Consider the following 16658-nt stretch of genomic DNA (forward strand, 5'->3'; position numbering starts at 1 on the left):
AACTTCTCCTGAAAGGAATTCCCAATAGCTCATTTGCTATGTAAACAAATCGCGTGTCCTGAAGGTATGGTTGCAGTACATGAAATATTAAAATGCTGATACCTGATGGATTCTAGGGGGAGAAATGTAAATTTATAGGCAAGCATTTCCTGGAAAAAGTGGGAGACCCTTACAGTTCAATGAATCTTACATTAAAAATCAGACAAGGTGAGGTAAATTAACCCAGGGGATACTATAGGCATGAATTTTATGCCAGTATCACCATGGCCACAGCGCTAGGTGCCCCTTTGTTCTTTTGGAATTGTAGGCAATGAGAACTCTATCTCCCAATCATCCCATGCAGATGCAGCTAATTTATATCATTGGATGGAAAGTAAAATGAGGTGAGGAAGAAGATGAATGGAAAATGGAAGTAATAGGACATCATTACTCTAAAAGTCATCATTCACCGAATCCTTTCAGTAGAATGACTGTGCTAAGTGTTTTTGTTTTTCTCACGTAATCCAAGACATAAACCTCTGATACAGATTTTAGTTTAATTCCTAAAAAGTAACAGCTGTCAAGGGCGCAGGTGAGACCCGGATTGCTCAACGATCAGAGTGGTTTACTCTGTTTGGTGGGCATGGAGACAGGCAACCCTGGAGGCTAGGCAAGAAAAGAGAGCAAGAAAACGGGCATGATGCCATACATTCTTTCTGATACTGGGAGGCAGAGAACGAAGCGAATGGACTGGGGAACTGCCGGGTATCCAGGGCGCAGAGGTGAGTGTCATAGGAAGACTGCATTGGAGGGAGAGCCACCATCGCTGCAGCCCGGAAGGCCCCTGTGACCCGGGGAGCAGGGCGTCAGCATCCTCCAACCTCTGCTGGTGTTCAGGGGAGGCCAGCAAAGGGGTTAGTCACTGTCCCCCGAATGCAGTGTTTCTTAGTGAGGAGTCAAGATGGAAAGCAAAAACAAATCTACACACAACAACAAGACTCCATCCACATCCACATTCCTCTCTTCTGTTTAAACCAGGCTTGGGCAGCTGCATCCTCCCCAGCCCAGGATTCTCCTTGGTGGGCTGGGTGTGAATTCAAGTGGGGAGACGGGCCCTGTGATCTGACCCAAACACTCCACCAATATTTTCTGTTCCTCATTGAGGAACACTTTGTGTCTCAACACCCCAGGCAGTCAGTCTATCAGTGGTACTCACCCAGGAAGAAAAGTTGAAACACATCAACTTGCTGAATGAATGGTGGACCGGGGAATAAAACAGAGCCCTGCCATAGGGGTGAGCATTCTCCAGCGCCCGCTCCTTTTCAGTGCTGGCCTCTAGTGAGAGGGCACGCGACACCATTTCACTTCTCCTAAGCCCGTAACCTGGGACAGACTCCCTGGGGTGGCCCCTCTCAAACTGAATTCATGCTTTTTGGAAGGGTCAGGAGATTTTTCACCGTGTAAGTGTGACTTTCACATCTGACAAGCAACAGCACCACTCGATCAGCACGCAATTCTTAGGAAAAAAACATTTGGCTGAGCTAAATGGAAAAGCATCAGGCACAGACAGATTAGATTTTCCTTTAAATAAACATGGCCTTTCAGAAAGGCAAGAAAAACATTTGGAGGAAAACATGCTGGGCATGAAAATCTCAGATAAAAGATCTACCCACCCTCAGCAAGAACAGAAATCACTCCATAATCCTTGAATAGTTAGACTCACTCCTTTGTTAAACCAAGGAGAATGGTTTAAAGGCATTTGTTCTTACAGGCAGAGGTGTGTCTCTCTAGATCCTACACCTCTTGGGTCTCGCAGAGTATTCAAACCAAGTGATTACTTAATTAAATGACTCGTATTTGGGATACTTGAAGTTTGCCCAGCCTTCAGCTTGATTCTGTAGATAACAAAGGCATGTCTCCCCCAAAGTCACCAGCAAGTTCTTCATATTGAATAGAATGGCTGTGTCATAGTCTGATCACTGCATTGTAAGTCACTGCATCCCTGATCAGTTTCCTTCTGAAAACTCCATAAAGCTCTTTACAAGGTTTTCTTATAGGTCTCATTAATTGTCTGTCTGTTTGCACTTATACCCTTTATCTTCTGTCCAAATCCTGTTCTTTTCTCTCTATTTTTTTAATTTCAGTGACCCAAATTTAAAGAAGCCAGGAACTTTTCATGTTTTATTTCCATTGTCAATTGCATTCAGTTAATCCTCAAGGGGAAATAATTTAAAGATTTCTTCCAATGCTATACTTGTTCAATAGATATCTATTAAACAATCTGATATGTATCAGCCTTAGGTGTACATATTAGAGACAATGAGTGAAAAGGGAGATGCTCTCTTGGAACTTCTTTTTAGTGGGAGAAGCAAATCATAAACAAAGGAAGTTAATTCCGTATGTGTATACCTTATGATGATGATAAAATAAGGTATTACGATTAAAACCAACTTGCTTGTCCTCTTTATCAGAGTGACATTGTAGCTGAGCCCTGGATGATGTGAGGGAGCCAGCTACAAATGTCTGGAGGTGGAGCAGTGCAAGCTGGAGGAACCACAGCAGCAAAGGCCCTGGGGTGATGGACTGTCGACCCATTTAGCACACAGCAAAGGGCCTTTAGCTGGAGCATAGTGGTTTCAGAGCCTAACATTGTGTCTGAAAGATAAGCAGAGGAAAGGACCCAGTGAGATATGGTAAAGAGTTTTAATTCACTTCAGTGCAATGGGAACCCATGGGAAGGATAGTAACATAAATCTAAACTATATTTTAAAAGATATGAAGAATGAATGTGAATGGTAGAGATGATGGCAGCTTTGGCTAAGGGATAGCCATGGAGAGAGTTATACATTCTTTCCATATGTGAGACTTATAGTTGATACGACTTGCTGATGGCTTGAATGTGGATAGTAAGACAAGTAGAGAAATCAGGAATGAGGTCTACGCTTCTGGTCTGAGTGGCGGGTAGACAGTGGCAGCATTCACTCCCACTGCCCCATCATCTTACACTTAGATCTCTGCCACAGTCTAGTATCTTGTCCACCAAATACAGGCCCTCTAAAATCCATCATCCATGCCCCTGATTCACAGAGAAACAGTATGCTCTCATCATCCCACTTCTCATAACCTTTTGGTGACTCCCCATGCCTTGGGAGAGATGACAAGCCCCTTTGTACAATGTTCAGTGTTGTGGTAGGCAGAATTCTAAGATAGACCTCAAACTTCTGTGCCCTGGCCTGCCTGACCCCCTTCCCTCCCCAAATGTGTCTGGCACCTATGAATGTGGCAGATGTCACTCTCATGATTAACTTACACTACATATCAATGGGAAATTTCATGAGGGTGAGCCTGACTTAATCAGTTGAAGAGTCTCTAAAAGACAGATTGGTCCTTCCTGATGAGAGAGACTCTCCCTCTGGCCTCGAAGAAGCAAGCCATCATGAGTTTTGTAGCTGGCAGGAAATGAAGTTTTCCAACAAACACACATGCTTGGAAGAAGATTCCAAGTCTCAGATGGGACCCCAGACTCACCCTCTTGATTGCAGCCTTGTGAGACCATGAGTAGAGGGACCAACCATGCCATGCCTGGATTCTTGATCCATGGAAGCTATGAGAAAATCCAGACAGAATACACAGAATCAGGAAACTAATGTAAAGGCCTTTCATATCTGACCTCTGTTGGCTTCCAACCTCATAGACATCTTAATTGGCTTAAGTATTTATATTTCGACAGCACCAAGTGATTTATAGATTCTGGCCTTACCGAAGCCTTTTACTTCTGTGCCCTAAGCAACACTGGCCTTCTTTCTAGGATTCCCTCCACCTCTCCATCATCTAACGTCCACCTAGTAACACTCAACCGGGAAGGCGCAATTCACAGTTCATCGCCATCCACTAATTCACTCTATCAGCACAAACTTATTAGCATCTACTTTATACTAGACAAAGAATATCGAGTGGTGAACAGAAATCTCTGCCCTCGTTTCCAGTACATTCCAGCGGGACAGAGATCTTTATACAAATACATAATCAAAGGAATGTGTAAGTTCCAGTTGGGATAAAACCTATGATGGAAGAAAAGATCAGACAAAAGAATAGCAGTTGTTGCTTCCGCCCCATCTTGACCTGCCCCACTGTTTTGCATCTGTTCTCCGTAGACTGCAGACACACTGAAGATAGGGATGGTGTTTCACCCCTCTCCATTACCTCTAGTGCCTAGACCGTGTGCCTGGCACTTTGCATGTGCACGATTATTTTGTTGAATAAATGAACGTTAAGATCTGTTCGTTTCTTTTGGCCCCTATGAAGACCAGACAAAAACGTCACAAAACCAAAGAAAGACTGAAAATACGCAGATCCACCTTGCCCCTAAATCAAGAAGGGCCTGGCCTAGGGATCCGATAGAGTAGGACCTTAATTAGCTAGCTGCTCCTAGTGTGTCTCCCAGCATCTCTCAGTACTTGTTTTAACACCACCTAGCAGCATCCTTGATTCCCAGAATAGATCATCCAACTGTCTTGCTTGACTTCTAATCATAGTCCCTGGTACCCTTCTAGTTTTCTGTCAGTTTATTTCCATCCTCAAGGGTTTACTTGTCTCGTAGTTCCTTTTAATCCCATTCCTGCTTGCAATTTCTCCTGCGCAGATTCCGATTCACACAGGTATTTGTCAGTTTTGAGGTCTTCCAGCGACTGAGCACACTTTTCAAGCCATGGTGCTGTGCTCCCTACCTTTTCACGCTTGGTAGGAGGCAGGTACCCAATACTCCAGCCTCCTTTGCAGCTAGGGCCCCCTCCTGTCTGTCAGTCAGTCTCAGGGGATGGACTATGAATTGGGGGGTGGTAATTTAAAGAACTGGACCCCACCTGGAGTCCCTACCACTTCCTAAAGGTTCTAACAGGAGCATCCAGACCTGGCTTCCATGGTATTTTTGCCTGGCAGAGGTACCAGGATGTCTCCATGGGGCCAGTTCTGTGGTATGGCTTTGTGTATGCTTCTGGGTTGCATACCCTGGAGACTCTCTGAGCTAGCCAGTATGAATATATGTCTTAAATTATAGAAGCTAGTTTGTTTTTGATACAACTAAGAAACACCTCTAATTGCCACCCCCTCCCCAACAACTTGGCATTCACCTAAAGGAACAGACATTCCAAATGATGGGCTTCGTCTCTTCTGCCATCATTATCGACCTGTCCATTGCCCTATTCCTGCCATCCACACATGCACACACACATGCACACGCACACACATGCACACACACAGACCCTTATACGGAGGGTAGAAGTCTGAGTGTGGGTGAAGGTCCAAAGAATACTGGTGTTTAGCAAGTCCCCTTGCATTTGAGGTGTCCCCCTGATCTTCACACGGCCTCAGTGGGTCTCTCTGGGCCCCTGGGCCCATCAGACTCAATACCTTCTCTCCACCAGCTAAGATCTCCCCCCAGGATGCTTAATAGCTAAGGCTTGCTGGTGGAGCCTTATGATTCTATAAATCTCTAAACTGGAGAACTAAGGGGACAGATTTGGGCAAAGCGCGCACTTGAGGAGCAGTGCAAGACTTGCTTATTCCCACACGTCTCTCCAGAAAGAACGCTCGCTGTAGTGGCCTCATTAGCAACTGCTCGACAGATCTGCTGCCAGGGAAACGACATCCTTTTTGATGCTCAAAGCGAGAGCTTAATCAAAAATGGAAAAGGAAAGGAAGTCCTAACACAAACAGCCCCGGTTTTTTTCCTGCATCACAGTCTCAGCAGGCCCATTATATTGGCCAGTCAGCCTCCTCACACGAATATGCCTGCAGTGAGGGGGATGGGGAAAGCAGGGTGGGGTCAGGGTAGGGCGGGGTCCATCAATGCCACAACTCACCGTTTTCAAAGGAGTGGTGAGCCCCTTGTCAGCAGTGATGATGAGGTGGGGAGTGTCCACCACCAGATACAGAGCTCGATGCAGAGGTGGGAATCCAAGGCTGCTCTGAGCATCCCCACGCATGCTGGGATGCAGCCGTCCCAGGTAGCCACCTCCTATGTTGAGCGACTTTCTCAATGTTTCCATCTCATGTTTTTTATCACCTGACTTTCAATTTTGCTCAAAGTGTAAATTAATTCAAGGCTCCAAGTGTAATGATGATCCATGCTATTTACCTGATTTAGTTACAAAACCAGTTGCTCTCTCCTGGCTTCCTACCAAGGCACTGTTGCAAGCAAGGGAAGCGGTGGAGTGTCAGAAGGGCTCACCCATGGAATGAACTGGGGCCAGTATTGGTTTTGCCCCTTCCTGGTTTTGAGTCTTGGGGCAAGTCACTTCCCAAGCCTGAAGACATTTCTTGTAAGATAAGAATTTCAGTACACACTCCACGAGTAATGTGGTGATGTCCCCGGCATACACACATTCATCACGGGCTGGCCATCATATTTTTGCAGAATCTGTTGTAGCATCTGTAGCCAACGTTATTCCAAAGCACAGCATCCTAGAAACCGGCTGTGGGGGGAAGAGAAGGCATCAGGAATACATTTGCTGAATGGCTTCCTTTCCCACCTCTCTCTTCAGCTATGGCAGACAAGACACTGTTAGCATCTGGGTCCCCACGTAAACAGCTGTCTACATGAAACAGGGCAGGAGGCCCATATTAAATAATGAAGATAGGATACATTAATTACACCATGGTAAGTAACGATCATATAAAATATGACCATTATATGATTGTTATCACTTTTACTACATTATTCATGCTGACATAAATATAACAGCCCACTAGTCATCAGTGTCATACTGTTTTTATAGAGAAGGAAAATGGAGCTCAAAGCATTTAATGGCCTACTGACCAAACCTCTAAAACACCAAAATAATGTTTGGCAATGCATGGAAACAGGCCAGCAAGTTTGCCATCAGGACAGCTTAATGAGTGAGCTGCGTTTTAATTTTGACTTCTTATGTCACAGATACCTTTCTGGCCTATCAGATCTGGAACAGGGCATAACACATTGTGACATAAGGGACTCTGCACACAAGGGCACCTGGTACCCTACCTCCGCCTCCACTATCAAACATGGTGGTTGAATTCTACCATTTGAGCTTCATTTGTTTGGGTCTTGAAAATAACTCTTTAGACCTAGACCAGCCTCACAAACTCGGAGGTGTTCACATATGGCATTTAAGAGTAGATGTAGCAACTAATCTCATATTAAATGACCAAGGTTTTAACACAACGTAAAATGAAGAGTATAAAACCCAGAGACACTTGCCCAAGAACAAAATTGTTGGCATCAGTGTGGTTTAAGGAATTCAAATTCTTGTTCTTCTCAGTAAATTCTACTACCTCTTGTTAGCTCTCAGTACCTGGGGAAAATGGGTTTGGAAACAGAAAAGAGAAGGAAGGATGTACTGAAAAAAACGTGTGTAAAACAAAAGGTGTTTTCGGCTCCATAATCCTCAGACTCTTTCTAGACCTACCAAGCTGGGTGGGTTCATCATTCATTCTAGTCTTTGTCTTCTTTTTCATACGAGTCCGAAATGCACAAGGCAAGGCAAAAACAAAAGATAAGGTAAACTTTTTGAAACTATCAGGAAGAGATTAAAACTGACCCCTTGTAAGCGCTTGGAATGTGTTTATTACAGGTATGTGAAACCATCTCAGCAGGCTTGAATATGGGACTCGTGTAGTTGGCGATTTTAACTGTACAAGGTTAAGAAAATGGGTCACTCGCTTGTCAGAGCGCGTTCATTGAGGGCCTTCTGTGGACAAAGTAGAGGCTGGGATTCTTATTTTCAGACTTTTGTTGATGCGTTTGGGTCTTTGCACCTCCTTCGACACAATGACAATCACCATTCTTTTGTCGTTGCTTTCTGTCTCTGCTAAATTTTCAACTGCCGTGGGAACTTCGGAGGTCAAAGCAAGATATTTAAAAGTCCCCACCAGAATCCTCTCACTCGATGCCAAGTAGGACGCGTTTCACGCTGGGAGCCCAATTACTCTCAGGATTCCTATGAACATCATACAAAATGATGCATGTGAAATACTTTGAAGCAAAGGATTATATGCGTGTAAGGCATCGCTATTACCAGACGTACTTTTCTAAGTTAATAACATAATGGGAAGTGACTTTAGAGCTGTTCCTGAAACCAAGCTCACTTTTTTTTTTTAGGAAAATTCATTGATGTTTTATTTCACAGTATCAAAAATTCACAGGTAGCTTTATTATCTTCTGTTTTATTTTATACTCACCATTTAAAGCAGCACTTAAGTTGCTAATGATTCTTATTTAATTTACTATTATGGAAAAATCTTAAGACATGTGCAAGTGGAACAGTATCACGAACCTCCATGAACCCGCAGACCAGTTTTAGACGCTTCCAACATGAAGCCAGGTTGGTTTTCACTCCTACCCCTCTTCCCCCAATGCACACAGTGGATTTGTTTTTTTAAAGCAAACGCTAAACATCCTCCTATTTTATCCTTAAATATTTCAATCTATGTCTCTAAAATATAAGGACTCTTGCACCATGCGTTCATTTGTAACGCAACTGCAATAGATGACCACATTTAAAAGAAGCCTTCAGGAGACAGTTTCTTATTAGGAAAGGATATTGTGTCATGTGTCTTACTTGAGAATATTCTGTGACTTTCCAGTGCCCCCAGGATGAGATCTAAACCCTAAGATCACCTTCTAATCAAAATCTTCCCATTGTGCCCCCACCCGCATTGTCATCTGGGCACAGTTGTTCACACTATTTAATCCATCCCATGCCTGGCTTTCTGCTGCCCTTTGATCTTGACCCTGCCCATTTGTCAAGGACCTGTCCAGTCGCACCTCTTGATTTCCATAGATCATTGCAGCCTCTAGTGATTCTTGTTTTTATTTTTTCCCTTAAACACTTGTTTTATTCACTCTGCTATTAGGAGGTATTAAAAACATGTGCTCTGGAGTCTGACAAAGTGGGGTCTGGAGATTTCTCCACGACTCACTTACTAGGTAAATGTACTTGGGAAAGCCCTCCCTAATCTTCATGTCATCAGGTGCTGATAGAAACAGTATTGTCGTAAAGGAGATTATATATATACACACACATATGTGTATGTATAATGCAAATTCATGTATAAACTGTATGCATACTCACATACGCACAGCACACACTCACACGTATATACACTGTTTAGCGGGTAGAACGATCAGGGTAGTAATGTTACTCATGTTACCACCTACATTCAGTATCACCCTCCAACTGACTCTGGAATTGTTAGTTACCTTTCTTTGTGTTTACTTCAAAGTGTCAACTTCTTGAGGTCAGAGCCAAATTTGGCTTCACAGAGGAGACTCTCAAAGGCATTTCTGGGTGACAGCCCATTGGTGTGCAGAGAGATGAAGAGACTCAGAGTTCTGCCTCCTCCCCTGGACCCCCTCCAGGATGTTGTGAATAGGAGAGACCCCTCCCCTTCTCTTCAGGCTCCCTGCCAGGCTTGCTATGTGTTTGTGGGACAGAGTACTTTAAAGGGAATCTATAGATTTCTCCAAAAAAGGAAAAAAACCTTTTCTACAGAAAAACAGGTGATGGGGCAACTGGAAAAACAGTCATTTCTAACTGAAGTGGGTTTCCAGGCAGCTGATCCTACCACAGAGCTGGCTGTCTTTATCCTGGAAATGTCACCGTTTTTTAATCTGTAAATACCATGCTATAGAGAACACCTTAGTGCTGACTTTCGGAGGAGACGAAGCCAATGTTGTATGGCCGTTTGCTGTCAAGCAAAGGACAATGCTTCTTTCTTGGATTTAATAAAATGGGAAGGAGGCTGAGCAGGCAGCTCGGGAGAAAGGACATGCGGTCCCCCTTCCTGCCATCTTTTTGTGGCTTCTTTAATAAAATGATGAAAGAGCGTCTTGTCCTCCAAACACCAGTCTTACTTGGGCACATTCAGTTTTTCACTTTCAAATACGTGAATCCTTGGAATATGGCTGTGGCCTCTTTTAAACCTGCACCCACAGGCTCTGTCAAGGGCTACACAAGGGTCTTTCCCTCACAGTATCTCCCTAATCCAGGCCACATCCTCTATTTCATCTTTTCACAGCCTAACACACCACTGAGTAAAGATGTCATTCAGTTAACCAACTCTTAAGAAAATAAATTCCCCCAGAAATGTAAAGATTATCTTTCTTCCTGTGAAGCCGTCCTTGCTGGAAATTACATAGTCAGATTTCTCTGCATACATTACCTGGCTGAAAACAGAAAATGACAGTTTCATTGTGAAGGGGGAATAATTTGGGGCACGTGGCTCAGTTCTAGGAAGGGCTGGTCTGAGAAAGGGGTTGATGTGATGATAGAGTTTGTGTAGCTAATAGATGGTGCTGAAGACTGCGGGTGGGTGTGGGTGGAGGGGGTGTTGGGAGGGAATGAAAGAGAGCATGTTCTGGATACCAGTGACCTGCGGGCTAGTCCCCGCCATCCTACTCCCCACCCTGACAATTTACTTAGCTTTCCTACCTTTCAGCTTCCTTATCTGTAAAATAAGGATGAAAGCGTGTTCACAGGTCATGGGATTGTGTTGCGGATTAAGGGAGATAAAGCATGTCGGACATTTAGCGCAGCGGCCGGCACACGTTACGTAACCTCTAAATGCCAACTATCATTAAATGTATTTTTCCTGAAAGTAGGGAAATGATGATTGTATCAGCGCTTCTCATTTCTAAACTGTTCATCATATGTGATTTCACTGTGTAAGACTCTCTTCTAAGAGTCAGTGTTAAAAAAATCTATGCCTAATCAAACTTTGCACTTACCTGATTAATTTCTCTAAACGAGAAATTTCTCTAAACGAGAAATAATGGGACATTCAGGACTTTATAGAAACTGTTGTACTGTTCTCTCTCTCGACGTGTGCGCGTGTGTGCATGCGCACGCACGCACACATTGTAGATTACATATATCCACACATTTAAGCTTCACAGTAGCCCGTTTTCCAGGTGAGGATGACAAGGCACAGAGAGATGAAGTAACTTGTCCACGGTACCTGAGCTATTGTGACAGAACCAAGATTGGGACCAAAGGCGGTGGGAGTCCAGCGCTTATGTTCTTCCCAGTACAAGGCCCGGAAAGACAAGTTGAATTGTTAAAGACCACGTAGCTAGTGAGAAGCAGGGCTGGAGCCCAATTCAGTTTTCTTTATTTCTTCCCAAGGAGGGTTTTTTTCCTTCCTAGCTTACATCTTTTCCCATCGAAGGCTGCCAGCTTCATTGCCTGGGAAGGACTCAGAGCTGGGCTACCTGCAGCCCAGCTCTACCAGTTACTACCCAGGTGACTGAGGGTAGGGGCTACTGACTAAGGGTTCAGTACCATGAGCTTTAGTGTTATCATATGCTACTTGACTCTGTCAGTTGGTCTACAGAACATTTTGGTTGATTGCAAAGGTCAAATGAAATAGTGGTTGATGGAAAATTACTTTGAAAACTGGAAAACACTAAATAGCAGTAAGATATTATGCTTGTTAATACCAACGTTCGTGTATTCTGCCAACAGTCTGGTCACGAGTATAACTGATAGTAATAATTATGTGAAGTTGTTGTTTTGTTGTTGTTGTTGTTTAACCACCAAGCCCCAGGCCTCAACCTTTGAGAATATGATCCAGTTGGTCTGGTATCAGCTTGGAATGCAGGTTTTAAACCTCTCAGCTATTTTTGATTAAACAGGTTTATAAATCCCCAGTTTATGCAGTAACTGGATCATAGACTATCTGAGTATTTCCCATCTATATTTTCTTGAGCCTTATCTTCTGTAAGACCTATTTCTTTATCAAAAGTTTTATATATATATATACACACATGTGTGTGTGTGTGTGTATGTGTGTGTGTGTGTGTGTATATATATATATATATATATATAAATTTTTTTCCTTGCAAAACTTATAGAACCCAGATCAGGACTGAGTAGAATAGATGATCGAGTTGTATATATTGACTTGATAGAAACCCGTTTTAAGTAGATCCACTGCAAACTTCTGCAGAACAGTTTTGAAAAGAAACAGAGTTAAAGTTGCAAAGAGAACTCTTTATTGACATTGAAGAATTACCTTCCTGAATGGCACCCTCAAGGCATGGGTATAGATTAAATGACCTTTTAAGGTAATGACCCTTTAGAAAGGTTAGTCTTGGTTCAAAGGCCAAATCCAGACAAGCAAATCATTTTGGAGAAAATCAAATCGCTGAATCCAGCCATCAAACTGAATATTCAGGAAACTAGCCTTTAAATGAGGTAGTATGCTTAGTGTTTCACTGAGGGTTTAACACGTGACCCGGCGTCTGACTGAGGTGTGGTATCATGGACCACAGATTCCGCAACCAAACCAGGGACTGAACCCTAGCATCACGATTCCGCAGTTGTGCAGACAGCCGCAAAGCTCCTGTGTCCTCTCAGCCTTTGCCTTCTCATCTGTGCAACTGAGGGGATGCGAATTCCGCAAGGTAACAAGCACACACAAAGTGCATGCCGTAGCGCGTGGTGGGTATGGCATACATGACAGCTACTATTATTTTTAAACGTAACTAATCCACCCAGAACCGTCTGTTTTCTCCATTTCCCCTGACGGTTGGAAGACATTGATGCAGTTACTGAGGCAGTGGAAGAGTGCATAACGCGCTGGGAAAAGGCTGACTTAATGCGTGTGATTTAATTCCAGACTGTGTTTCTGAAAATCCCCCGACTTCTTTGTGAACATCCGTTCTCTCTCTGTTTAAAAACAAGGTGCCGAGCACTTCTTGTAGCATTTCGGCTGCTTGTTTTAGAAGGAGTAATTGATAAGTTGGAGAGGATCCAAAAATGATAAAAGGATTAGAGGATATGACCTACAGAGAAATATTATTCAAAGAACTTCATACATCCAGCCTAGAGCAATGATGACAGTGGGTGGGGGGTGTGATAACCGAACATAAATGCTGGAAATAGGTGAGGAATAAGGAAAGAAATTATTTCGGGTGATCAGAGTGTGGGCAAATTAGGATCGACGGCCTTAAACCAGAAAAACAAGCCCTTGTGTGAAGTATTCGTAGAGGAAACAAATCAACAGAGAGGTCAATTAATACCTTGATTATTTCACCTGGGAGGTGATTTTATACAGCTTTTTAAATGGCACCTCTGCAGTCTGATCCTTCCACAGAGTCAAACCTGAGGGCTGAGAAGGGAAAGTGTATTCCAGCTGCCCGTGTGTTTTTTTGCAGGGGTGGGGAGGAGCTAAGCCTTTAGACAAGGTATAAATCTCCAATGTGGGGGATCTATGTCCATTTTTTCCTCCTTTCTCTAGTATAGTGAATAGATTAGTGACCTGCAGAATGATATGTCCTTTTCCTAAATCCCAGAACCTATGAATGTGACCTTAATTGGAAAAAGGGTATTTGTCTGTGTAATTAAGTTAAGGATCTTGAGATGAGGGAGATTATCTTGGATTAGCGGGATGTGCCTTAAATACAATAAGAGGTGCCCTTAGAAGATACGGAAGAGAAGACAGGGGGACACATGAAGAGGAAGCAGCAATGTGATCAGGGTGATTGATAGAGATTAGAGCGAAGACGCCAAGGAAGCTAAGGGTTTCTGGGAGCAACTAGAAGCTGAAAGAGACAAGAAGTCTCCTCCCCTAAAACCTTCAGGGGGAGCACGTCCATGCCAACACCTTGATTTCAGACTTCAGGCCTCTAGAACAATAAAATAATAAATTTATGTTGTTTCGAGCTACCAGGCTCATTGAATTTGTTATGAAAGCCCCAGGAAAGTAATAGGACCAGTATGAAGAGGAGGATTAATTTTTCTTTTTAATGTAGAACTCCCATGACCTCTCAGCATCAGTCAGCCACACACACACACACACACACACACACACATGCACACACAGAACTGATGGTTAACGCATGGAAAAAGTCTTATAGGGTTCCTTGTGGTTCAAATATTAAGATTCAGTGAGGTATGCCTCTAAGTCACTAGTTCATTGTGGGAAACGGAGCTAGAAAAATACTGGGCAGGATGGAGGCCTGAGATTCTGACCTAGTCCAGGGTTGGCCATGGAAACTCAGTAAAGCAGTCATCACTGTGTCCAGAATTAAAGCTGTTGTCTGAATGTCAAGAAAGTACTCAAGACATACTTCAGAAAAAGAATAAGGAATAAAACCGACAGGGCGTTCATGAGGTGTTGGGCTCTGGGTCGGGTGCTTAACATAAAATTTATCAAAACTGTCATTTATCTATGTTGCCACTTAGAGCATCCTAGCTGCTCTCCTACAGACCACATGTATGGGATTTTACTTGGTTCCATGGTATAATTAGTGCAATGAGTATTATCTCCATTTGAAGATGAGGAAAGTGAGGTTTAGAGAGATAAGTCATTTGCCCAAGATTCTACAACAAAGGAAAAGATCTCAGATTTGAACCAGATCTGTCTGATTCTGTAGCATATCCAGGTCTAAGATTAATGGGTAATGAGGGTCAGAAATGGAAGTCACCCATCTCCCTGCCATTTGCAAATGCAGTGCTCTTTCCTCAGCAGCTTCATTTCAAATTATAGAACAGTGGTGGGAGAGGACAGAAGTGCTGTGGTGGGTGATATAAATCCATACACTTTAATCAGGGCTAGGAGGCTGCCTGGATTTGGAAATAAAAAGTTCTAAACCAGAAGCAGTGGCTACAGGTGTGAGAAGAACATTCGGGTGTGGATACTGGAGAAAGGATGCTACTGATGGGTCTCTGAACACAGAGAGGCAGAGTTAGAGAAAAATCCAATAAAGCTAACAGATCTTCATTTTCATTTCCATGGATTCTCTTATTTGTAGGTTTATTACCATTTTCTTGTGTATCGAGTTAAGAAGGATGGACAGAGTGAACTTGAGGAGACATCGTGGGTGAAAAAGCTTTATTCCCCCCATACATCCCTAATGGGATGTTTTGTAATCTAAAAAATACAAACTACAAAATGTAGAATAGATAAACAAGATTATACTGTGTAGCACAGGGAAATATATACAGGATCTTGTGGTGGTTCACAGCAAAAAAAATGTGACAATGAATATATATATATATGTTCATGTATAACTGAAAAATTGTGCTCTACACTGGAATTTGACACAACATTGTAAACTGACTATAACTCAATAAAATAATGTTAAAAATAAATAAATAAAAACGTTGGATATTAAAAAAAATACAAGCTAGTGAAGATAACAAAAAAGAAGCAGACTCATAGATACAGAGGACAAACTAGTGGCTACCAGTGGGGACAGGGTTGGGAGAGGGGAATACAAGGGTAGGAGATTAAGAGGCACAAACGACTACGTATAAAACAAGCTATAAGGAAAAACTGTACCATGCAGGGAACATAGCCAATATTTTATAATAACTATAAATGGAGTATAATCTTTAAAACTGAGAATCACTATTTGTACGCCTATAACATATAATATTGTACATCAACTAGACTTCAATAAAAAATAAATTATAAAAGACCTTGGTTTGAGGAAATGTTTCGCCAGCGACAGCTCACCTTGCCACCCAGCTCAGACATTCTGGAACCATGCCCTCTGCCCACCGCTCAGAACACTGAACCACCTCGGCTATTGCTGCTGCCAGTTCCTACATCACTTCCTTTGTTGGAAAGCAAAGCCTCTTGCTTGCCTTCCTGAGACCCCCGCCCTGTTCCTAACTCACTCAAATATTTTAATTATCTTGCATTTGGAGAGAGACTTTTTTTTTCTCAGTCCCAAGCAACCTTCCACGGCTGACAGAAAGGCTCACCAGGCAGCTGACACAGGGACTATTACTTTGAGCAGATTCTAAATAATATCACTTTGCTGCCCTTCCACTTTCAGTGAAATTATAGGGTGCTTTCTTCCTTGTAGAACAATAGAGCTCAGCTCCCACACCAGGGGTCCTGATCAGATTCCATACCAATCTCCGAAGCCTGGGCATTAATGCAATTATCATTGAGGATGTCAAATGAGGCGCTTCCGGCCTCACTGTACCATTGGTCCATCTTGATGTGCCAGAAAAATGAGGAACAGAGCTGTAAACCCTGGTTTGTGTATGTATTGTATGTGTGAGTGTCAAACATTTTTATACGCATATATGTAGGTATATATATTGCATAAAGTATGTGTGTATAATCGCCTGCTAATTTGAAATGCATCCTGGGTAAATAAGAGCAATATTTATAGAAATGTGTGGTGACAGATCAGCTGTGAATCTCCACTGGGGGCTGATAAATTCTCATTACCTTCGTCTACCTGACAAATGAAATGACCTGCTAAGCAGCTGCTGGAAATTCAATCAGATACCTGCAAATAGCAAGCATCCCATGTGAAAAAAATGGACAGGTTTGGTGAGCATCTTGGACCGGAATCTCACAGAACGCAGAACGGACGAGAGGCTTCCTCTCTCCCTGGAATCTGCCAGGCGATTTGAGATGGTGGCCTTTTTAGTTGCTGTCACCACTCGGATGATTCAAGACACTCTAATTTTCTTCCCATTCCCAGTCCGCAGAGAAAACAATCCCTGTTTTGTTTTTTTTTTAATTTTATTGAGTTACAGTCAGTTTACAATGTTGTGTCAATTTCTGGTGTACAGCACAATTTCTCAGTCATACATGAATATACATATATTCATATTCTTTTTCACCATGAGCTACCAGAAGATCTTGTATATATTTCCCTGTGCCAAACAGTA

The 16658-nt window shown here is 42.8% G+C and overlaps 1 long non-coding RNA gene across 2 annotated transcripts in view; it reads left to right on the forward strand.

Moving 5' to 3' along the window:
- Positions 1-320: 320 nt before the first annotated feature.
- The window catches only part of LOC140688593 (uncharacterized), a 44132-nt gene continuing 27794 nt past the window's right edge, over positions 321-16658 (forward strand). For both annotated transcript variants that reach the window (XR_012063291.1, XR_012063290.1), the window contains exons 1-2: positions 321-412; positions 6522-6637. This is a non-coding gene — a long non-coding RNA (uncharacterized lncRNA). The remainder of the gene's footprint in view (positions 413-6521; positions 6638-16658) is intronic.

Source organism: Vicugna pacos, chromosome 23 (genome assembly GCF_048564905.1).
Source record: "Vicugna pacos chromosome 23, VicPac4, whole genome shotgun sequence".
NCBI lineage: Eukaryota > Metazoa > Chordata > Mammalia > Artiodactyla > Camelidae > Vicugna > Vicugna pacos.